Here is a 14,505-nt window from a genome sequence, read left to right on the forward strand (position 1 = left end):
ATGCGCGGTGCCACGGCAGGAGCAGCGTGGCGGCGCGGCGGGCGCGGGTGGCGGCGGCGGCGGGTGAGGGCCGAGGCCAGCGGTGAGGCGAGCGAGCCCCTTGGGCGGGCGCGGGGATGTCTGCTGCCCGCGGGGCGCCCGGGGGTGGCGGCACGGGAAGCGCCGATCCCCCCGCTGCGGCGGCTGCCGGTCCGCGGGAGGCGAGCCGGGCCGGGGCAGCCCCGGGGAGCTGCCGAGAGTGGGGATAAGGGGAAGGAGGCGGACGCCGCCCCCCCTCCCACCCCGGACGCAGACCCCGGGTCGCCAGAGACGCCCCTGAGCGTCCCCGGCCCCGCTCGCCCGTGCAGCTGCCGCCAGCGCCGGCACCTCCCCCGCAGCCTGTCCTGTAGCTCCAGGCCGCCCCCGACGCCGTCATGCCGGCGGCAAGACGACATGGAAAGTGTCTCCAGAAGCCCCTGACGTTCTCTCGTTCCAGGTTCCTGTCCCTGTGTTTTCATTCTTCCCCCTCTGTCCTGTAGCCCGTTCTTGCCTTCGCTGATCTCTGTCTGGCTCCCTGTCCCTGGTCTTTAATTGCTCTGCCTCTTCCCCTTGAGCTCATCGAGTCTTTTTGGTATTTCTGAGTCTCTCTCTGTGCCCCTTACTGACCCCTTTCTTAAATCCTCCCTCTCTGCCCTGTGGCCCGTCGCTGTTCTTTCTTTTTGTCCATCTCTCTCAATCTGGTTCCCTCTCCTTTCGCCCTTTCTGTCCCGTAGCCCATCGCTCATTTTTTTCCCTGTGCCTCATTCACTGTGGCTCCCTTTCCCTATTTTTCAGTGCCCCCTCTCTGCTCTGCAGCCGATTGCTGTTGTGTTGGGTTTACTGGCAAGGTTCCGTTAGCGGCGGGAGGCAGGGGCTGCAGGGGTGGGTTCTGTGAGCAGACACCAGGAGCTGGGCACAGCCACTTCCAGCTCCAGGAAGGATCTGCTGCTGGGCAAAGCTGGGCCCATCAGCAGCGCTGGTGGTGCCTCTCTGATGGCCTGTTTAAGAAGGGCTGAAAAATGCTGCTCAGAGGCTGAGACAGAGGCAGTGTGAGCGTGGAACAGCCCTGCGGACACCAAGGGCAGTGGAGAAGAGGGGGGGAGGTGCTCCAGGCACCAGAGTGGAGATTTTCCTGCAGCCCGTGGTGAAGACCACAGTGACGCAGGTTGTCCCCCTGCAGCCCATGGAGGTCCACGGTGGAGCGGACATGCACCTGCAGCCGTGGAGGAGCCCGCGCTGGAGCAGAGGAGGAGCGTGAGGAGGAAGGAGCAGCAGAGACAACTTGTGCTGAATTGACCGCAGACCCCGCTCCTGTGCCCCTGTGTTGCTCCAGGCGTGGAGGTAGAGAAGTCAGGAGTGAAGGTGAGCCCAGGCGGGGGGAAGGTATTCTTTAGATTTGTTCTGACTTCTCATTATCCTACTCTGGTTTTGATTAACGATAACTCAAACAAAAACAATGCCTAAGTGGAGTCTGTTTTGCCTGTGACAGTAATTGGGGAGTGATCTCTTTGTCCTTTTCTTGACCTGCAAGCTTTTATGTTGCGTTTTCTCCCCCTGCCTTGTTGAGGAGGGGAGTGATAGAGCGGTTTGGTGGGCACCTGGCAGCCAGCCAAGGCCAACCCACCACAATCTCCTCCTATCAGGCTCTCTGTCCCTAGTTTTCGGTCCTGTATTTCTTGTACCCCATTGCTTTTGGAACTTTACCTCTCCGTCCCTATTTTTTTTAAGTCTTGTGTATGTTTCTTGAACCCAGTTGCTTTTTAAATTTTCTTGCTCCCTTTCCCTCTCTCTCTGTTTCCCTGACCTAATTTTAATTTCTTGCCTGTGTTTCTTGTACCCCGTCGTCCTGTACCCCGCCACTTTTCCATTTGATTTCTACATCTCCCTCTTTCTATCTCCCTGACCCTATGTGTTAGTTCTTGCCTATGTTTCTTTTCCTTTGTCACTTTAGAATTTTTCCCTTTCCCCTTGTCTTGTCTCCATCTTCTTGTCCCGCTGTTCCCTTCCACCTCTCTCTCATAAGTGTTCCTCCATCTCTCTCTCCCTATTTTTTTCCTTAGTCTCTCAGCTCTCCTCTCTCTACACTGTTGTCCTGCTGCCTGTCCCTCCCTTGTTTGCAGTGTCCTGTTTTCTGGCTCCCTGTCCTCCACGTCTTCTCTATGTCCCTCTGTCCTTCCTCCTGCTTTTCCCTTTTCTCCCACTGTCATGGCCAAGAGTGTGCAGTCTTGTGCTGGCGACTGGTTGTACCAAAACCTGAAGAAGGTGGAAGGCTATGTCCCTCCCAGTGTCACCCAGGCTTAGGTCCAGCAGGCTTAGTTAGGTCCAGGGCATGTGGCCCTTAAAAAGGGGAGCAGAGATTTGGAGGAGACCTTGAAAAAGGTCCCTGAAACCTGGCCATGGGGAAGAGTTTGTTCCTTATGTCAGGTATCTTACTCGATTTCATGCCCTTTCAAAATTGCTGTATTTCAGTAATTGAAGAAATTGTTATTCTGCTTGTCTAGGGCAACTAAACTTGTCGTATTGTGCTGCATCCACTGGCCAGCTGAACTGAAGAAGGGTAGAAGTCTTCAAGGGAATTACACTCCTGCAAGCAAGAGTGACTCTGCTAAGTGCTTTTCCCAGAGGAAAAGCAGCAGGATTTTGGTTATTAACTGTTGTGCTTGGCCGCAGCCGGCCAAGCTGTGTCCTGGCTGGAGAACCCCGATGTGCAGAGTGGTGGCACTGGTCTCCCCAGCCCAATGGGGAGAGCAGATGGGATCTGGAGGGGTGAGCTATGGGCAGGGGACACAAATGGAGACAAGCCTTGTCACCTCACTTGGCAGTCTATTAGCTGAACCAAGCGTGACAAATTAGGCTCCACTGTCAGTGGCAGCCAGTGCCACGCTTCAATTTTTATCTTTTCTGCTGGCTTTAGAGGCCATGTCTCTTGATTTCAGTAGAACATCCCCTTGATGGTGCTCTGGGGCGGAGGCTAAACCAAAGTGGTGCCTGTGCTTTTGCCAGGGAGATGCTGGTGCTGAGGTGCCAGGAGGAGGCTGGTTGTTGGTGAGAGCATCTAGCCAGCCTCGGGCTCTGATCTCCCCCCTCCTCCTGGGGCTTGGGGTGCTTTTGGGCTGTCTTCTGTCACTGGCAGCCTGTGTGATAAAGAGTAGCTTTGAAATGAAGAACACGGGGTCCCCCACCTTGGGACTGCTGGGACAGCTGGGACAAGGCTCTGTGCACAGCTGAGGTAGGATGGGGCTTTATTTCCCCTTCATGTGCAACCTCTGTGAGGAGCGATGGGTCAGCCTGACGAGGTGTGAATGCTATCTTGCTAGAACTGGGCCTTGGTAAAGCACAGCTGCATTTTTAATGTTGAGTTCTGGTTCCTCATTCACTTGCGCAAGGCTGGAACGACCAGATCCCTTTAATTAACTGGTGCTGAAGTAGCTTCCGGAGAACTGAGTGTGGTGGCTCCTCAGTTGTCCCTCAGGGCAGCCATCCAGCCGTCTCTCAGATGCACGCTGGTTATAACCAAATGTTGGCAGCTCTTCTTCACAATGAAATCTGGCCTGGGAGAAGCTAACGATCTCAGCATTGAACTTCTTGATTGAGTGATTGATCCCAACGCTTGCCTAGAACTCAGGGATTTGATGTCCAGTAGTGTAAGTCCCTACAGGGGCAAAAATAGCCACCATCTTTGCCTATCCAGTGCATACAGCTATTGCATCATTTTCCGGAGCATTCAAGGATAAACAAGTAGCAGGGATGTTATCAGAAGTTAGAGCGTGGTCTTCTAAGTGGAGGAGTTTTTTTAGTGTGACTCTGAGAGATTTCTTGTCTCTGGGACACAGCCTGGATGGGTGTAGGCAGAAGCTGACCTAGAAACCCGAGTGAATCTAGCCCAGCAGAGCCTTTTGGTCCTGGCAGGTCTCCTGGTCAGCGATGCCCTGTGCTGCCCCTTGGACCCACACCAAATGCTACCTGAAAGAATGAGGACACGATGCAAATTGTGCTCCTCTGGAGCGGGCTGTTGGCCTTGCAGGGCCTGCTGGGTCTGCGCTGGGCCACTCTGGGAGATTCAGAGTCTGGCTCCATCGAGACAGCCTGTCATTGTTCCTCAGTAATAGCTTCTTGGGTACAATTTACTGCCCGGCTTGTGGCCAAGCTTTGATAAATGAGCTTTGTCAGAGAGCAGACTTGCAGCTTCACCTCTGGAGCAGAGCTGTCAGGTCTCCTTTTCAAGCGAGCTACCCTGTCTCAGCCTGAATCAGAGGAAGAGTTGTACATTGATGTCAGTGAGAACCTCCCGCCCAGCAGCTCGGTAGGAACGTGTTTGCTGGGTGGCCCTGGGCCGATGGCAGCGCAGTGGCTGCCTCCGAGGCCTGGCGATCAGCTACGGGTGGGATGCAGGAACAGCAGAAGAGGGTTGGTGGGATCCTGTGTGGTCAGTGAGTGTTCACCCTGTGCCAACTGCCTTCCTCCATCCCATTCTTACCTAAGACTTTCTTTTGCAGCTCTAGAGGACAAATTAAATGGAGCTGGGTTTATCAGTTTTGCCAGCGCCTGGAATCCTTTTGATGCCTTTGGCGTGCTCCATCCTGGGATGCAGGCGTGCAGACCTGACCTGCTCTCCGTGCTGGGCACAGCCAGCCTAAGGAGACGCCGTAGCTCAGGCACCTACACATACTGCGGGGACGCTGAGTGCTCACCGGGCTGTTGCTTCCCTGGCCTCCAGCTTGTCTTACCCTTGTTAACAGAGGTTGTTCTGAGGGGGTTATTTAAAATGCTTCCCATGACTTTGGTTGGAGTGCTGCTTGGTTTCCTGATGCTTCTCTCCCTCGGGCTGGCTGGTGTCCTGTTAAAGCTCAGTGCTGCCAGCCTGACAGATGGAAACTCAAGCGGACTTCACCTGGATCTAGCCTTGCTTGGCTTGTGTCAGGCCTCCAAGCACAGTGTTGGTTTCTATTAAAAAAAAAAAAAAAAAGGAAAGCCCCCTTCTGTTACAATACTGCAGAGTTTTAGGTGAGTAGTGCCTGTCGTCCCAAACCCAGCACTGAACTGTGGGGTGCAGGTACCATCAGCACAGTGATGGACACTTGGAAGGCGTACATCTAGGCCCTGGTGCATTTCGTGCTGGACAAGGTGCATTGCATGCAGCTTCTCTTCTGCGAGCAAGCTTGCTCCCTGTGACTGTGGTTTTAGATGGGCTGGGGGTCCAGCACCCTTATTGCCCCATTTGTAGAGGGAGGTCCAAGAGAAACCCGAGGAGGAGAGTGCTTGGGAAGCCGGGGCCGTGTCCACAGGGCACTTCTTGCAGTTTTCTTTGTGCTTATGACTTTACTGCCCTGCTGTAAACACTTAGAGCTGGATTTTCCAAACGCGGCCACTGTTGTCGGGAAGCCAGGAGAGAGAAAGCAGCTTCTCTTGTCGCACACTCCAAAAGAGAGGCTGGAGGGGGAATAACTCTTTGAGGATGAGCATCCCTTGGGTTGGGCAAAACTGGGTTAGTGAAGTGAGTCTATTAAAGGAAGGTAAAATAGAGGCTGTATAAGCTCCTGCATAGCTGCTGTTTCCAGACACGGTAAAATTAAGCCTTTGTGGTTTTTACCCTCGTATCTTTGGTCTTTCCTTTTCCTGCCCTCCCCCAGGCTCCCTGGTTTCCATCCTGTTTGCCCTGTCTTACAGTCTGGCAAATGCTCATGCTGGAGGATTGAACCCAGTAAAGGAGTGATCCCCTCCGAGGCAGAGTTGTCTGTGGCTGTCATAGCAAGCTTGGACGACACTGAGAAGTTCAAGGACAAGGTGAACCTGTACATCGAGATCAGCTGTACCTACGTCATCCCTGTCCGGGCTGTTGGCATCGGCACCACGATTGTCACCGACGAACGATTTGCTCCGGAGCTCAACTTGGGACCGCACTTCAGGTAGGGTATCTCTCAGCTCCCACTTCTCCCGTGGGCTCAGCAAGGAGGAGTTTGGCTGTAGTCCTTCAGGCTGGTTCTTTAGTGCTCAAGGTCCTGGCTCTGTTTCACTGAAGCCCCAGGGATTCCTTTAGAGACATTTGATGGCCACTTGAAAGTTCTTAGATACCCTCAAAAGCCATCCAGATGGAAAGCAGTTGCTCAATTGTCACTGAATTGTCTTTAGTTATAAACCATTTGTTTTCTCACTCTACCAAATAAAGATTTGGAGGAAAACAGCAGGTCCCAGAAGCCTCCAGCTGGAAAATGCTACATTACAAGTATAAACCTATTTCCCTTTGCAATAGCATTGCTTGCTTTTCCATTCGCTATGGAGTAGCATCTCGCCACAACAGCAAACCTTGGTGGGTAGCTCGTTACCAACCCCTCAGCTAAATGAATGGTGCTGTTTTGTTTCCCTTCTGCCCAGCAGTCCTGGAGGAGCAGCAGAATTTCTTTGCCCTGCATTATGCTTCAGTTCACTCCTCTTTCCCAGCTCCCCTGCCAGGCTGCTCTTTATCAGACGCAGTCGCCCTTCCCTCGTTTCTCCTGCTGGCTTTCCTGGCTGCCTGCACCGCAGCAGCAGCCCGAGGCACAGGCAGGTGAGGTGGCTGCAGGACCAGCTCTGAAAGGGAGAGGGGGAGAAGCCCGCTGAGGTTGGGTGGGATAAATTGGGAGTGTTAATTGAAAGAGCTTCGCTCGAAGGAGGGGATTCACCGATCTTAATGCCTGTGTCTGAAACTGCGCACGTTCTTATAAATGAGAGAAAAATAAGGCTTTTCAAAGTGCTGTTTGCCTTGTGTTGGAGACCTCTTGGGATGAGAAGAATGGTCTTCTCAGTGTCTGTTCCTTTCCCTGGCTGCAAAGAGGGTCCACAGTGCTCTGATACTGAAATTTTGGGGTAGAAAGGAGAGGTTAATCCTACCTTAAGCGTTTAGGATAGATTTGGGGAGGGGGCTAAATATGCACCCACAAGCCATCCACATAAGCAGGGACGTTGCAGGGAGGGTGGTGCTGTGCTCTGTGCAGCCACAAATTTGCTACACAACAGAGGGGACAATGTCAATGGGATCAGTGCCATTGTCTTCTGCCACCCTTCATGTCTTCGCCTGCATACTGGGTTTGGAGTTGTTGCCATCGCTGTTGGCTGTGGAGCTGCCACTGGATGAGCTGAGATGGGACCCAGGTAACACCTCAGATAAGTTGGGCTTTCCCAGAGCCACAAATTCTGCATCTACCCAAAGCTTCTCCAAACTTTTAGCTGTTGCTGTCCGCAACATAAACCATTTCATACTGAGCTGGTACACATCATTTTTACCAGTCTGTTTCAAAGACTAGTTTGTTCTGTGCTGTCACTTCTGTGTTTGTATTTAGCTGCTTGTGGCAGACAGGCGTTTTGTCAGCCTCATATTCTGTACCTTTCAAAAAACCCCAGTCGCTGTTCCAGAAACATTTCCTGGCTGTGCTCAGATTTATAGAGGGTAAAAGAATTGCTCCAGACTAGCCTGCAATTAGTGTTTCTCTATCTGAAGGAATCAATTTCCATTGAATATCCATTTTGGCTTATATCGGCTCCAGTTATTCATCCCTTGTTGTTGCTTCATTCCCCCTCAGCAGCTAGACCCGGTCCTGCTGCTGTGTTCGTACTGGGGAAGCTTCTGTTGATGGTGTGTTCTCATAGTGCTTTTGTGTTCCTAAAACACGAAACCAGCTGCACCGTTCAGGCAAAGGGTGCTGTGTTGGGGGCGATGAGAGTTGGATGCTCCCTGAGGGGTGGGGGGATGAGAGGGCTAACATGGGTGCCAGGGCAGGGGCCTCACCAGCGAGGCCAGTGGTGCCCAGGTCACCAGATGAGTCCATACACCCTGCAGCTTCCCAATAGTATCTTCAAAGGAAGCCACCTGAGGCAGCAGCTCCCCAGGGGGAGGTGAGATGGCAATGAAGCTGTTCCTCCATCCCCGTGCAGCCAGGACAAGGCCAGCTGAGCATCCGATGCAGTGAGAGCTGCAGGAAGCACCTTGGAGAAATGCTCTGATTATTGAGCACCAAAGGCTGGTGATGCTCTGTCCACAGCAACTGAGGTGGTGATCTTCAGGAAGCTTTTCCTTGCTGTAGGCAGAGAGACCAGCTGCTGGATGGTGATAAACTTAGGGGCAGCCAAGGTCTGACGTTTGCTGAAGCTTTGATCTGGGTCAGCCTTTTTGGAGGTGATTTTATTGCTGAGCGTGCCGTCAGAGAACGCCGTCAGGGTGCTGAAGCGGGGCAGCCGCTGGGAGACAGCAGCTCCCGTGACGTTTTCCCTCTCTGCTTCTCTCCTAGCCTGGATCCCTGTCGTTACCGCTTCAAGATAACGAACAAAGGGCGATGCACCCATCAGCTCTACTGGACAACGGAAGGTTTTGCCCCGTTTCGCCAGCGTGATCGCCCCCCTGCCAGCAGTAAGGCCAAGGGCAGCAGCTCCTCCCAGAGGCCCCAGCCTGCCTGCCCTGTGTTTAAGCTTCGACCGCTGAGGGCAGAGCTGATGCCGGGCAAGACCGTGGAGATGATGCTGGAAGGCTCCTCCAGCACTCCCCAGGTGAGGTCCCTCACGAGGGCTGTCCCTTCCCCATCAGATCACCTCCCCTGGGACTTCTTCTGCGGCCCCTTGACATTTGCCTGCGAAAATGAGCAAGTGCTTTCAAGAAACTGTTTTAAGGCCACAAGTTACCGTGGCAGCCCCAGTGGCTTTCCTTGCTGGCCACTGTCAGTTGCTAAGGCTTTTTTGTGTTGCCATAGCTACCATAAACCCAATTTGCTGATAGCAGAACGCGGGCTGAAGGAAGTATTGCTGCTTCAGGGGCCAATGGCAGGTTACAAGGTGTTGTGTGCTGAGGCAGGAAAGGAGGGCAGAGAAAGTAAGTTCACTGAGACGATGAATACAGGCAGAAAGTAAATTAAAAACTGCCAAGTAATGTATCTGGGGGAGCAGTGAGTAAAACCACCTGCGAAGGGAGGGAGTGTCTGGGAGCAGCATCATTTTTCCTCTGTAGACAAACGTGGGCAGAGGGCTTGTCCAGCGCTGAGTCCTGGAGGAGAAAAACGAACACAGGGTGTCAGCTCTCATGATCGGAGTGGCGTTCGTCCACATGGGAAACAGTGCCCAGGGATCATTATAGTTGACAGTTTGACTTTTGACAATATTTCCGTAAGAGCCTGCCCCAGTGTCCCAAGGGCAGTCGGGTCTTGCAGCACCCTTGGGTGGCAGCTCAGAGGGGAACATGTCAGCAGGGTCCCTGGGTGCCCTTCTTCCCAGGGGAACCCAGCTCTGCGGAGAAGCTGCCAGCTGACCCTCGTGTGCATTCCCTGGCTTCAGGACCACTGGGCACAGATGTTTAAGCAAATGTGAGATAAATCTGCATTAAGCTTCTGCTGATACTGGTGTTTTGAAAGGTGTCTTAAAGAGTTACCTTAGGGGTAGCTTGAGGCAGACTTGATTACTCCCCTGGGTGCCTGCGATGGGACTGTCCCTGTGCAGTTCTGAGCCCAGAGGTTTTGCTGAAGAGGGGAAAAAGGTACCAGAAAGAAAATAAAGTGATCAGGGCACTGGTGAGGGTGTCTTGCCTGGAAGGCCAAAAGGGGATCTGTGAGCTCAGCTGTGGCTACCTGGCTCCTGCAGTCAAAGCCAAGACCATGGGAGCAGACTTTCCACCTTCCTGAGGCCTTGAGAACTTAATACTCTGCAGGTTGGCCAGAAGCCCAACTCCCTGCATTGCACATGCAACACAGATTATTTTGAAGTCTGTAGGCTCTGAGGAGGAGCTATGTTGTGGTGTTGTACCAGAGGGAAGAGTGAGGAATGAAGGGAAGACTTTGAGGAAGTGAAACCATGAGAAATCAGGAAAAAGTCTTGAATGCAAAAGCATCCCACTTAAGCAGAGGGTTTTTATGTAAAGTGCAAGACAAGTCTTTCCTGGGGAGACTTCTTTTAAAACCGGCTCTAGGAGGGCGCAGTACGTCCTAGGAAGGAGTGATCCCTTTACCTGAAGGCTGGCTGGCTATTGGACTGATTTTTTTTTCCCAAGGATGCTTTCCACTCGGCTTCCAAGGAGGGTTTGCTGCCGTTGGCCCTTCTGTCACCTCTTTCTCTTAATATAGTTCCAGACTTTTTTCTAATTAGTTCCTACAGCTTTCTGTAAGCCTTATGCTTGGCAACAGGACAAACCAAACCAATAATCCTTTGGGGCAGGGGTTATCACAGCTGTAGGCAACACGTCACTCGCGAGTGCCGTTTGTGGCTGTTGGGGTGTAGCATTACGGGCGTTTGAGGGCAGAATAAATAGGACGCTGCACAAAGAGAAAAGGGGGCAATTGAGGAGACCAGGGACTGTAACTGTGTGGCAGTAACACGGCCCGTGGCTGGGTGGCCAGCAAATGCAGGGTGTTTTCTGGACCCTCTGGGTGATGCGTGACTCTTGCTGCAGGTGGTGAAGGAGCAACTGCTGTGTCACGCCGTCGTGGGGAGCGAGGCAGGGAAGGCACAGATAATGCAAGTGGATGTCACGTGTGAGTTTGTTGCTCCCGTTCTGCAACTGTCCTCCAGAGAAATCGCCTTCCGGATGGAGAAGGTAAGTCTCTGGGTTGCATCCTGGCATTCAGTAGCATGGCTGAGGACTGGAAGCCTGTGGGGCGTGTGTGCTGGTGTTCAAAGGAGGAAGTTAAGCAGCTTCTCCAAGTCCATGGGGCTTTGGCTGTTGGTTTGAGCGGGATGAAGCTTTTGCCGTTAGCCCTGAGATCGTCATTTTGCTCCTCTGGGGTCGGGGACAGTCTCAGTAGCTCTGTTCTGCCCTTCTTGATGTGGAAACAGAATTGAGCTGCTGAGCCAAGGGCACGGGGTGAGATGATGTGTGGGGACCCACAAGAACAGCGTGGGCTTTGCACAGCTACCTCGAATGCTGGGGCTGCAGGTGGGAGAGCAGATCGCTGCAGCTGAGAGATGCTAAACCCCCTCCTGCCCTTTCTGAGGTGCTTTGTAAAGTAAGTGAGGTTGTTTTTAGAGATGGGACTGGTTTTCTTAACTTCACCAAAGTAAAACTGAGATTACAGCTGCTCAGAGATCATGGCGGGGATCATGGCCACTTCTAGAGAGCCACCAGTTTCTGTACTTGGTATAAAGGGGAGGTTTTTGAGGATCCTCGGGGGCACGGTGATGTCTTAACACCGATTCTGTAGGGAAGCTGAGACAGACTGAGATTCCTGTCAGCTCCTCAGTCTGATGAGGCAAAACTGTCATCCCTTGTCCCTCTTTGCCTTCTCTGCTGTTGGTATGGATGGTAGCTCTTTGCATTTCCCCAAGCCTTACTTTCTTCAAAGGACCTGCAGATGTCCTTCAGCTGCAGTGATGATAACACCAACGCAAAGCAGGTGCCCTTTGGTCTTCTGATCCTGACTCCTGCATCATCTTTTCCTCTCCCATGAGGTGTCAAAAAAGAGAAGATATTTCATTATTTAGTTCCTGTGTTTTCAGGTCTCTTCTCTGGTTCCCAGGCTTTCAGAGAAGCATGAATTCCTGTGAGCAGGCAGTTCAGCTTTTAATAAGAAGCTTCTCAGCCACCCCTGATGTCTTGCCTGTGGTCTGCTTGATGCCATGCGCTCCGATTTTTCAAGTGCTGTGACACTGCAGCTGTTTGATATCAGGACATCCAGAACTGGTTTCCCAAACACTGTTCAGTTTATGTAAACCATGCAGGAAGCCCAGAGCAATGCATAAACAGGAAGAAATAGCTTAGGTTGAGCTTAGCTTTGAGGCTACAGACACCTTGTCGCTGTAGCAGGGGCAGCAGGAGACACGTTGCAAGCGGACTGTAGAGGTTTCTAGCTGGCTGTATGTGCCTTGAAGTGTTCAAAGCTAACCTTGGGCTACTGCAGGCTCTCCACTATGGGCCAAATCCTGCTTGCTTTTCTCCTCTGACTAACATCACTGCTTTTGTGAGGCTACTAGAACCGATAAGGTTGTAAGAAATGACTGTCTGTGAGTGAAGATCGTCTTGTGCCATTGTGCCCAAGAGAGCATACAAAACTGGAGACAAACGGTCTGGGTTCACTTTCTGGTTTTGATCTTGTTCAGGCAGCTGCCTCCTCTCAGCGTCCTGTTCCCTCGTCTGTATGCAAGACTGTTTCCCTGTCCCCTGGGGGATGCTGTGGTTTCTGAACATGAAAAACATCCGATATACTTAGAGAAGAACCTTCTTGAAGGGTAGAAACTAATAAAAATAGTAAAGAGAGATGTATGCACCTTTGAGGTTGAAAACTTTGAAATGCATCGGAAGGGGAAGGAGATCCATGGCCACTTCAGGTTATTTTTCCCTTGTCTCCTGTTTCTGTAGCAACCCAATGTTGTCCTGACTCTTCAGTACAAGCCTCTCTTTAAAAAACGTCTCCTCCCTGCCGCTCAGCATTGTCCTGGCCTTAGGGCAACCCTTCTTAATCTGCGAGGTGGACCAGCAGCCCCTCCCTGCAGACGTTCAGGTGAGCAGCCACCGACCTTCCTGCTGGGGGCGTTTGCAGAGGGAGGAACGTGGTGGTGCGTTTGTGGGGGGAGGTCCTCTAGCAGACAAATTTATTCCTTAGAGTCAGCAGTAGACTCGCCTGAACTAAATCAGGTTTGAAATGAGCTGCTGAAGGAAACAAAATATACCTGAATTGGGAAGATTCGTCCTGGCTCTGAGACATGAGAAGGGAACAGACAGCGAGGTCTGGGCAAGCCATGTGGTAAAGGTGTCTGCTGGAAACCATCCCAGCTCTCCAGCAGCCGTCCTCAGATAACCTCCAGAGCAGCTTGCTCTCCAAGGGCAGCCCTGCTTTCAGGAAGGCTGAGGACGCTTCTCCAGCTGCTGCCTGGCACCTGCCCCACTGTCAGTAGAAGCTGTTGGACATGGACTCTGCTAAACACGTGTTGTTGTGGGCATGGCCGCCACTTCTGTGCTGTGCCAGTGAGTAGCCCCTGCAAGGGCGAGGCAGCGACGCTGTGTCACTTGTGCTGTGAGGTGAAGGAGTTCCTCTAGAGGCAGGGCAAAAGGCCCTGGCGTGCCAGAGTGCTGATCTGGTTGTGTATTTAGTGTATAGCTTCTGTGGGTCCAGAACTCAGTAGAACAATATTTATTTCCCTCTTGTATTAGTGCAGAGCACAGTGACGTGAGCCTGAGAGAGTCTCAGACGAGAGTCTCATGGTGCTTGCGGTCAGGCGCACACTGTGCAGAAAATAAGAGATGAACTGAGAAGCCTGAGCTGGGGGTCACACTTTGAACATTGGCGTGTTTTGTGCTATCAGACCCTGGGACTTCATCACCCTGCTGGTTAATACTCTTCATCTCCTTACAGCCCATCAAGCTGGAGATAAGGGAGGAACTTCATCTGTCTATCAGGTTTAACCCTGCTTATGAAGAAGACTTGAGTATCTGGGTAGTGGAGAAGGTTCTGAAGATCAAGTTCCTTGAGCATCCTTGTGAGGAGCTGGTCACCGTTTGGGGAGAAGTCTGCTTCCCGAATCTCCGTATCCAGACTGTGGCCCTGGACTTTGGCTGCATCTTGAATGACACTGAAGATGTGCGTTACGTCGAGATGACCAACTGCAGCCCGCTTCTCGTCCGGTACCACTGGTCGTTCCTGCCAGACGGCCACGTGAGGCAGATGAGGTACGTGCACCTTCGCTCTCTCCTTGAAGCAATTCTTCCTGATCTCCTGGTTGTAACTTGCGAAGCCCAAGGCTGTTTGCCTGGGATGTGACAAATCGCTTTCAACTCTCCCTTGTGGAAATAACACCTATGGGCTGTGGTCAGGCTAGATGCTCGGGGGAGAGTTGATCTCCACCGGTGTGACTCTTGGAAGCAGACAACGTTCTGCAGCCAAGCTGGGACTGTAAAACACTGCCAACGCTTCTCACATAGCCCATGACCCAGAGTCCTGCTCTTTTTCTGGAGCTACAAAGCTGTGCTTAGGCACTTGGACACGCAGATATAGAGCATGACCTCGTGTCCTTCCCTGCCGACCCTGTGTGTTGTCACCTCATGCTAAGAGCCTACACAGGCACTGCCACCAGAATGATGTGCTGCTGTCCCAGTCTCTTGCTGCTGCTTTGCTGTAGCCCCTGTGCTGGTTCCCTGAGAGGGAAAGCTGGTGTGGAAAGCTGCTTTCTCAGACCTTTGTGGCCTGAGGCAAGCGCCACCTCGGTGAAGTGAGTTTTTGTCTGTCGAATTGCACGTCACGTTCACAAAACAGCTACTTAGTGTTTTACAGTGAAGGGGCAGGTTCTGCTGCGGCTGTAGGTACAGCTGTAGATGTTGGTGGGAGCACTTGTCTGGACATACTTGGGAATCCCCAGGGCCATCCAGAGTAAGTCCGTGGTTTCCAAGCCTGAGAGCGATCTTGCAGTCGTGCTGGAGCACACCTATAAACACATTTCTAGCAGTTCCTCCCGCTGTGGCCTCTCTGCATAGTACAAAAGTTGTCTGGGCAATTTTAATTACAGTAGCAAATGGGTTTTCCATAATGCCCCAGGAAACCGAGCAAA

The 14,505-nt window shown here is 52.4% G+C and overlaps 1 pseudogene; it reads left to right on the forward strand.

Annotated features, from left to right (window-relative positions):
- The first annotated feature begins 4,174 nt into the window (after positions 1–4,174).
- Positions 4,175–14,505, forward strand: part of LOC147412696 (axonemal central pair apparatus protein HYDIN-like) — a 65,008-nt pseudogene continuing 54,677 nt past the window's right edge.

This window comes from Leptosomus discolor, unplaced genomic scaffold (assembly GCF_034619465.1).
Source record: "Leptosomus discolor isolate bLepDis1 unplaced genomic scaffold, bLepDis1.hap2 HAP2_SCAFFOLD_119, whole genome shotgun sequence".
In the NCBI taxonomy this organism is placed as follows: domain Eukaryota; kingdom Metazoa; phylum Chordata; class Aves; order Leptosomiformes; family Leptosomidae; genus Leptosomus; species Leptosomus discolor.